General features: G+C 44.5%; 1 long non-coding RNA gene across 1 annotated transcript; it reads left to right on the top strand.

Annotated features, from left to right (window-relative positions):
- The first annotated feature begins 3,914 nt into the window (after positions 1-3,914).
- LOC311119921 lies at positions 3,915-4,402 on the top strand. Its single transcript, XR_014612050.1, has 3 exons — positions 3,915-3,967; positions 4,093-4,156; positions 4,276-4,402. It is a non-coding gene; the product is annotated as an uncharacterized lncRNA (long non-coding RNA).
- Positions 4,403-9,822: the final 5,420 nt, after the last annotated feature.

Genomic DNA, 9,822 nt, shown 5'->3' on the forward strand with positions numbered 1-9,822 from the left:
TAAGGTAGGACAGCCATGGATTAAGTAAGAGCGAGGAATTCAACCCGAGGTCAGATCCCCATTTCACACACACACAAACCCAGTGAAAGGAACCAATTAAGTTCTTGCCTAGCAACAGAGAATTCTGACTATATGTTCGTCATGTCTGTGATTAACTTTGTTTATCCAATCTTCATCAGGTGATGCAACAATGGCCTTGAGAACAGCAGGAAGTGTGTTTGTGGTCTTTCTCTTGTCAGTGGCAGGTACTGTATGGTCACGTTCTTAGATTTTTAATATTCCTCTTATGATAGTTATCCTTGTTGCTATTCAATGTACAGACAATTATAAAATGCCATGAAAAAGTTCATGGCATTACAGTGGGGGAAAAAAGTATTTAGTCAGCCACCAATTGTGCAAGTTCTCCCACTTAAAAAGATGAGAGAGGCCTGTAATTTTCATCATAGGTACACGTCAACTATGACAGACAAATTGAGGAAAAAAATTCCAGAAAATCACATTGTAGGATTCTTAATGAATTTATTTGCAAATTATGGTGGAAAATAAGTATTTGGTCACCTACAAACAAGCAAGATTTATGGCTCTCACAGACCTGTAACTTCTTCTTTAAGAGGCTCCTCTGTCCTCCACTCGTTACCTGTATTAATGGCACCTGTTTGAACTTGTTATCAGTATAAAAGACACCTGTCCACAACCTCAAACAGTCACACTCCAAACTCCACTATGGCCAAGACCAAAGAGCTGTCAAAGGACACCAGAAACAAAATTGTAGACCTGCACCAGGCTGGGAAGACTGAATCTGCAATAGGTAAGCAGCTTGGTTTGAAGAAATCAACTGTGGGAGCAATTATTAGGAAATGGAAGACATACAAGACCACTGATAATCTCCCTCGATCTGGGGCTCCACGCAAGATCTCACCCCGTGGGGTCAAAATGATCACAAGAACGGTGAGCAAAAATCCCAGACCCACACGGGGGGACCTAGTGAATGACCTGCAGAGAGCTGGGACCAAAGTAACAAAGCCTACCATCAGTAACACACTACGCCGCCAGGGACTCAAATCCTGCAGTGCCAGACGTGTCCCCCTGCTTAAGCCAGTACATGTCCAGGCCCGTCTGAAGTTTGCTAGAGTACATTTGGATGATCCAGAAGAGGATTGGGAGAATGTCATATGGTCAGATGAAACCAAAATATAACTTTTTGGTAAAAACTCAACTCGTCGTGTTTGGAGGACAAAGAATGCTGAGTTGCATCCAAAGAACACCATACCTACTGTGAAGCATGGGGGATGAAACATCATGCTTTGGGGCTGTTTTTCTGCAAAGGGACCAGGACGACTGATCCGTGTAAAGGAAAGAATGAATGGGGCCATGTATCGTGAGATTTTGAGTGAAAACCTCCTTCCATCAGCAAGGGCATTGAAGATGAAACGTGGCTGGGTCTTTCAGCATGACAATGATCCCAAACACACCGCCCGGGCAACGAAGGAGTGGCTTCGTAAGAAGCATTTCAAGGTCCTGGAGTGGCCTAGCCAGTCTCCAGATCTCAACCCCATAGAAAATCTTTGGAGGGAGTTGAAAGTCCGTGTTGCCCAGCGACAGCCCCAAAACATCACTGCTCTAGAGGAGATCTGCATGGAGGAATGGGCCAAAATACCAGCAACAGTGTGTGAAAACCTTGTGAAGACTTACAGAAAACGTTTGACCTGTGTCATTGCCAACAAAGGGTATATAACAAAGTATTGAGAAACTTTTGTTATTGACCAAATACTTATTTTCCACCATAATTTGCAAATAAATTCATTAAAAATCCTACAATGTGATTTTCTGGATTTTTCTTCCTCATTTTGTATGTCATAGTTGACGTGTACCTATGATGAAAATTACAGGCCTCTCTCATCTTTTTAAGTGGGAGAACTTGCACAATTGGTGGCTGACTAAATACTTTTTTTCCCCACTGTATATGAACTATAACTCAATAAACTCTTTGAAATTGTTGCATGTTGCGTTTATATTTTTGTTGAGTGCAATAATAATTGAATAAACCAATTTAATAAATGAATGGGTCTACTACTGTTTTAGATGTTCTGGGTCTGAACTGTTTCAATGAGACTTACACGCATCAGAGTATCTGTGCATTGAAGGGCTCAACAGTGGAACTGCCCTGCACATATAAACATCCAAGTTATCATGTTGTCTCAGAACCAAACTGGTATATCCAAGAGAAATGTAATGCGGCGCCTAAAATCCTGAGCTCAGTGCCAGAGTATGCAGGTCATGCTGAGTACCTTGGGACTAAAGAGAAAGAATGCAACCTTAGAATCACAGACCTGAGAGAGAGCGATTCAGCTGACTACAAGTTCAGATTTAAAACACAGTATGCAGAATGGGGGAACTGTCACAGATAACATATAATATCTACTACTTCTACTACTACAACTACTATTACAAATATATTAATTGTAATCCAATACAATATCATATTGCAAGTTATAATAATTAAAAATACATTCACTTTTCGTTTTTCTAGTCCCCTTTCATTCAGACCTGCAGGTGAAGGTGTCTTCCTCCACAGAGGAAAAGAAGAGAACACTGACCTGTAGCACCACCTGTCTTCTGACCGACAACCCCAAACCCACCTACATCTGGTTCAAGAACGGACAACATCTCCATGACCCTACTTCCCAACAATACTCTTTGAACACTCTAGTGGTCTGGCGTTACTCTGCAGACAGTTACTCCTGTACTGTAAAAAGCCATGAGGATTTTCTCGCTCCTACAGTGTGTGAGTCTGGACTCCCCTATAATAATCATCTTAAGTATCAACTATTAAGGCCTGTGGACAAATAGTAGAACATGTGGGGAAAAACAGACAAATCTGTGAACTCTTGGATAGTAACATTAGTAAAAATTATACCGTATAATATACAAGGTAGAAAATGGCTGATGGTATGTTATCTTGTTATACCGTTTTAGAATTCTATATTTTTTAATCCATTTTAGAATAAGGCTGAAACGTAACAAAATGTGGAAAAAGTCAAGGGGTCTGAATACTTTCCGAATGCATTGTATGTGTCTATATTTTGTATTTATTTTAAATGAACCAGTCCAATACATCTAAAACACTTGAAAATAGTCTCATTATCGTTTCAGGAATTGATACATTTTGATACATTTTGTTTCAGGTGTTCATGGTCAGAGATGTATGAATGTGACTTACACCCATCAGAGTATCTGTGCCTTGAAGGGGTCAACAGTGGACATTACCTGTACATATAGACATCCCAGCTGGCATAACGTCACAGAAGTATCCTGGTTCAACAAATGGGATTCTGGAGTTACTGCAGATCTAAGCCAGGACCCAGAGTATGCAGGTCGTGTGAAGTACCTTCCAACTACAGACAAACACTCCACCCTGAGAATCACAGACCTGAGAGAGAGTGACTCTGCTGAATACAAGTTTAGATTTACAACAACTGAGGTAAAATGGGGATACAGCTTCCCTGGAATAACTCTGAATGTCACAGGTAATTCTGCCATTACAGTATTATATAATCTAGTCTAAGTCATTATATTATTGGTGGAAATGAAGATGATTGAGCTCTTTTGTCTTCATTTACCCCTTTTCAGACTTGCAGGTGAAGGAGACTCCTGCCACAGAGGAAGGGAAGGTGACACTGACCTGTAGCACCACCTGTATGCTAACTGACAACTCCAACCCCACCTACATCTGGTACAAGAACAGACAACGTCTCACCAACACAAACACACAAGATAACTACCTCTCCCTAGACCAAATCAGCAGTGAGGATGCAGGCAGCTACTCCTGTGCTGTAAAAGGCTACGAGAATCTCCGTTCTCCTGTTACATTTGTTGGGGAACCAAAGTCTTTGAAGAATCCAGTTGTAGGAATCATAGTGGTTTTTCTGTTTCTCATCATCTGTCTCTTTGGGTTCATGTGGTTCAGGTGAGTGAGAAGAATTTACCCTTTTTCACATTCTGTTTTGTACTCGATCAAATATTGCTTGATTGATTGATTGTTGATTGATTTATTAATTGATTGATTCATGCATTCATTAATTCACAAAACAGGATGAAGGACTCCAAATCCATATTTGACACACAAGACAGGAGAGACACAGTAGAGAATGGACAGGTGAGTCTGTTGGAATCAGCTGACTGAGAACTACATTGATCTGTGTATAGATGGACTCAACGACTGTGGTAATATTTAATTTTTCACCCCTCATGTTGTCTGTCTTCTCTCCCCATCAGAGAGACTCTAATCCAGTGTATGACAACATCTCAGGCATGGCCATGGCCCCTACTGCAGCACAGAGACCGATCACAGACGAGCAGGATGACGTTACCTACGCCAGCATCCAACACAGAAACCAGGAAGTGCCTCTGTACTCCACCGTCCCACCTTCCCATCCCCAGAAACAGGACCAGGATTTCCAATACGCTACTGTGAAATTCAACAGCCCCAGTGCTGCTCAATAGACATTGGGTTGGATTCAATCCAATTATGGATTATAGGCATTGCAGCTTTTAATGTAATGCTTTTTTTTTTTTTTTATGCTTTTTGAAAATGCTATATAATTACTCAATTAGAATTACTTAGATTTTGGCTTGAACTATCCCTTTAAATTTAAGTATATGCAAAACTGTGCAGTCCATATTCTAATGTTCTATTATGGTGCAGTGATGTAGGAGGGGGAAAAAATTGTTCATTTTTTACATTAACTTCTTTGTTGTTGTAATATCCCAAACGGACAGTTTCAGCATTAAGGGTTCCAGCTTTAAATAACACAATATAACCAACTTTATTCATGAGGTGTCTCCTCCCGTTGCTCCCCTCCGGCGCTCTGATTCGCCGGTCTACTGAGCCACCGGTCTGAGCGCACCACCTCGGCGTCAGCTCTGCATCACCCTTCAGTCCCTCAGTACATCTAGATAGTGAACCACAGACCTCACACTCTTCTGTTTCACACAGCCAGTAAGGTCCCCTACCAAACCTCTCTCTCTTCACCAGGTAAGTACACTTGATAAGACATTATACCTCACCATTCTAGTTTTTATTGGGGATTTCTTCTGCAGAACACATGCTTGAATGTGAATGGTATTGTAAAATGTACTGGAGTGTGGTTTCATATATTTTGTTTTGTTTAGCATTGTTTTTTAAACACTTTATTTTTGTAATGTTTATTTGTATTGTGTAGAGGAGACCAGGATATGTTGTTGCCCTGTGTCCCAACACTCAATGTTATAGTCATGGTCCTGAGAATAAAACAGGTTTAAAACAATCAACAGAGAAACATGTGTCTTACAGTGCTACAGGTCTGTTATAATAAGTGCTTTTTCCTGCTTAATTGGAGTATAAGGTTTAGTTATTCACCTGTTATAAAGTATATTTTAGTTGTTTACCTTCATGTTTCTAAGACTGCAGGGAGGGAGATGCAACAATGGGCTTGAGAACAGCAGGAATGGATACATAGGCCTGTGGTTTACACACATCTCTCAGCAACTGTGTAACAAACTGCATCAGAGTTAGCCTAACCATTCCCGGTACGCTATCCTATAATAACCACAATATAGTTAGCTTAACCATTCCCAGTACGCTAGGCTATAATAACCACGATATAGTTAGCCTCACCATTCCCGGTACGCTAGCCTATAACATTTACATTTACGTCATTTAGCAGACGCTCTTATCCAGAGCGACTTACAAATAGGTGCATTCACCTTATAGCCAGTGGGATAACCACTTTCCAAATTTTTTGTTTTTTTAAATATTTTTTTTAAAATATAATTTGTACATTTTTCTTTTCTTAATTATTATTATTTTTTTTATTATTTTTTTTTGGGGGGGGGGGGTTGGAGTAAAGGGGGGGGGGGGTAGAAGGATTACTTTATCCTATCCCAGGTATTCCTTAAAGAGGTGGGGTTTCAAATGTCTCTGGAAGGTGGTGAGTGACTCCGCTGTCCTGGCGTCGTGAGGGAGCTTGTTCCACCATTGGGGTGCCAGAGCAGCGAACAGTTTTGACTGGGCTGAGCGGGAACTATGCTTCCGCAGAGGTAGGGAAGCCAGCAGGCCAGAGGTGGATGAACGCAGTGCCCTCGTTTGGGTGTAGGGACTGATCAGAGCCTGAAGGTACAGGGGTGCCGTTCCCCTCACAGCTCCGTAGGCAAGCACCATGGTCTTGTAGCAGATGCGAGCTTCAACTGGAAGCCAGTGGAGTGTGCGGAGGAGCGGGGTGACGTGAGAGAACTTGGGAAGGTTGAACACCAGACGGGCTATAATAACCACGATACAGGCCCAATACACCGGTACAGGACTAATGATGATACTAGTCTATAATAACCACGATACAGGCCCTATACACCGGTACAGGACTAATGATGATACTAGTCTATAATAACCACGATACAGGCCCTATACACCGGTACAGGACTAATGATGATACTAGTCTATAATAACCACGATACAGGCCCTATACACCGGTACAGGACTAATGATGATACTAGTCTATAATAACCACGATACAGGCCCTATACACCGGTACAGGACTAATGATGATACTAGTCTATAATAACCACGATACAGGCCCTATACACCGGTACAGGTCTAACGATGATACTAGTCTATAATAACCACGATACAGGCCCTATAGACAGGTACAAATATCAAAAAGCTTTATAAAAGCAAACTTTTCAGCTTCAGGTGGTCCTCTAACGAATTGGATGGTCTCACTTCCCTTGGTCAAGGCCTCATCCCTCTCTTGCACAGCCTCAGGATCGGCACTTGGCAAGTAGGTCGCCAGTGGGATGACAGGGATTGAAGCCCTCAACGTCACCAGCCGCTCCATCGTCAGCCGTCTCCTAACTGCATCTAAAGCCTGTCTCCTCTGTGCTCTGTTGAGCTCTATGTGTGAGTCCATGTGCCGGTCCAGCCTGCTGAAATGGGTGGAGCATCCTGTCACTGGACACAGCTCCTGCCTGATATTGACATGGCCCGACTGCCAATGACAAAGGAGCACCCTCTCCTCCGTGTTCCTCACATTGTGTACCAGCCATGTATCCATGTATCAATTGTGGTTGGAGTCCTGGGTCTCTTCAAGGGTTGCCTGGGTCTCCTCAAGGGAGGCCCGAGTCCTCTGGAGGGTGGCCCCATGTGGGCAAAATGAACCATACGCTACAGGTTAGCTATACTCACACCCCTGTGAACGTGTGCCAAATTCCATCACTCTGAGTCAAACGGATCAAGAGATATAAATATGTGCTTGTTGTAGCGCCACCGTGTGGTCGATCTGAATGTGCTAAGATATGTTGAGTCTTGACAGTGTTAGGAACATGTGTATCAATATCCATGTCTGATTTATATGCATTTATATTTTGTTTAGCATTGTTTTTTAAACACTTAATTTTTGTAATGTGTAGTAGTATTGTGTAGAGGAGACCGGGATATGTTGTTGCCCTGGGTCCCAATACTCAATGTTTTATTCATGGTCCTGAGAATAAAACAGGTGACAGTATCCCCCCTCTCCAGCCGCAGTACGACGCCGGCCAGAAGGATGGCCCCGATGGTGAGGAGCGGGCCGTTCTGGACGGCGAAGGTGGAACTGGGATGATGTTGTGATCTTGAATGTCGTCCACCGGAACCAAACACTGCTCCTCTGGACCGTACCCCTCTAGGTACTGGAGCCAACCCCCACGATGTTGGGAGTCCAGGAGGGATCTGACTGCATAGGCGGGGCTTCCCTCGATGTCCAGGGGAGGCAGAGGGGGACGGCATCAGCCAGGGGACCAGGAACCACCAGCCTGAGGAGGGAAATGAGAAAAGAGGTTGAGATACAGCAGTTAGTGGGGAGCTGTATTCAGTAAGTAGCCTCATTGACCCCCCCGGAGGACTTTGAATGGCCCCACAAACCGGGGGCTCAGCTTCCGGCAGGGCAGGCGGAGCGGAAGGTTACCGGGCCGCCCCTCTGCTCTAGTGGACCCTGGGTTAGGGCGCACCGGACACCTCTGAAGCTGGTGCCCCTCCTGGCCACAATAGGAACAGAGCCCCAGCTGTCTCCGGCGACTCGGAGAGGTGTGTGGCCACTACCTCCATTGGTTCAAGCTCTGCCTCAGGACAGCCAAAGTAGGGAGGCGAGTGGCGATAACCTTCTAACCTCCCGAAGAAGGTTATCCAAACAGATGGCCATCGAGATGAGAGCATCCAAGGATATGTTGTCATCCCGACATGCCAACTCCGTCTGGACCTTCTTGCGCAGACCACTACGGAATAGAGTGCAGAGAGCCGGCTCATTCCATCCGCTGGAGGCTGCCACAGTGCGAAAGGTGAAGGCGTACTCCGCGTCCTCCGGTCTGGGCACCCTACCGGAGCTGGAAAAGTCACTCACCTCCCTCTCTACCCTCTGGAGGATGGTCGAAGACCGCCCTGAACAGATACATTAACCTCTAATACGAACCCGGCTCCTCATCTCTCCCAGACGGCAGTAGCCCACTCCAACGGCTGTCCGGTCAGCAGGGAAATTACCGTGGCAACCTTGGACCCCTCTGTGGTGGGGACTCCCGTCTGATAGACGAAATAGAGGGAGCACTGGAGTAGGACGCCACAGCATTTCGATGGAGTACCGTCATATTTCTCCGGAAGGGACAGTCGGCCATCGCTGACCTGGGCGGACGACTGGGTAGTCTGGGGGGCTGGCTCACTGTGACAACCTGTGGTTGGAGGACCTCTGATAGGGGTATGGAGAACCTCGCTGGTGGTGTCGAGGCGGTGGAGAACGCGGAGGACCTCCTCCATGGCCGTACCCAGTCTTGCCAGCTGGTCGTGGTGTTGATGGAGTAGATGACCTTGTTCGTTAACTGTCTGGAAGAGGGTTGAATCTTCTGCTGCTTCCATATTGGGAGGTGTTATTCTGTAACGTGTACACCGGTAGTCAGAAATCAGGTGCAGAAAGTGAGTGTTAATACTGAACAGATACAAAAGCACAAACATGGGAAGTGTACTGAACGTGAGAGAAAAACCAATAACACCTAAGGACTGATGACAACAGGGGCTAAATAAAGAGGAAGTAATCAGGGAAGTGATGAAGTCCAAGTGTGCCTAATGATGAGGCGCAGGTGTACGTAATGAAGGTTGCCAGGTGTGCGTAATGATGGGTTGCCAGGACTGGTGGTTAGTAGACCGGCGACGTTGAGTGTCGGAGAGGGGGAGCGGGATTAGACATGACAATCGTCAGATTGGGGGAGGAGAAGAGGTAGGGGGCCTACGTGGGTAACTGGGGGGCCATGTCTTGATGGGTAACTGATTAATAAAAAATAAACTGCATAATAAATAAATGTGACTGGTCAATTTTGTGAGTCAGGGGCTGGGCCCAAGCCCAAGACACATTTTATATCCAACCACAGGAGGTCGCGCTCAATGTTCAAAATACACCAGAGTGCATAATTTAGCCATAAAGGATCAATAATTTCAAAGAAATAACTGTGGATTAAGTTTAAGTTTTATCACAAGCACATACAGGTAACTGCCGAGCCCTTTCCCAACAATGCAGAGTTGAAATGTAAGAAAAAAATTAGCTAGGGAAAATAGTAACACATTAAAATAACAATAACGAGGCTATATACCGAGTCAATGTGCAGGGGTACAAGGTAGGTAATTTTGGAAATATGTACATGTAGGTAGGGGTAAAAGTGACTAGACAATCAGCACATGTGTAATGTTGAGATGGAATTGCCAATCAGTAAAGCAGAAGCCAATGGGTTAATAAGAACAGTGGTTAAAAACAAATGGTAAGACTTGTGGAACAA

This window comes from Coregonus lavaretus, assembly GCF_964263955.1.
Source record: "Coregonus lavaretus genome assembly, contig: HAP1_SCAFFOLD_55, whole genome shotgun sequence".
NCBI classification, from domain to species: Eukaryota; Metazoa; Chordata; class Actinopteri; order Salmoniformes; family Salmonidae; genus Coregonus; species Coregonus lavaretus.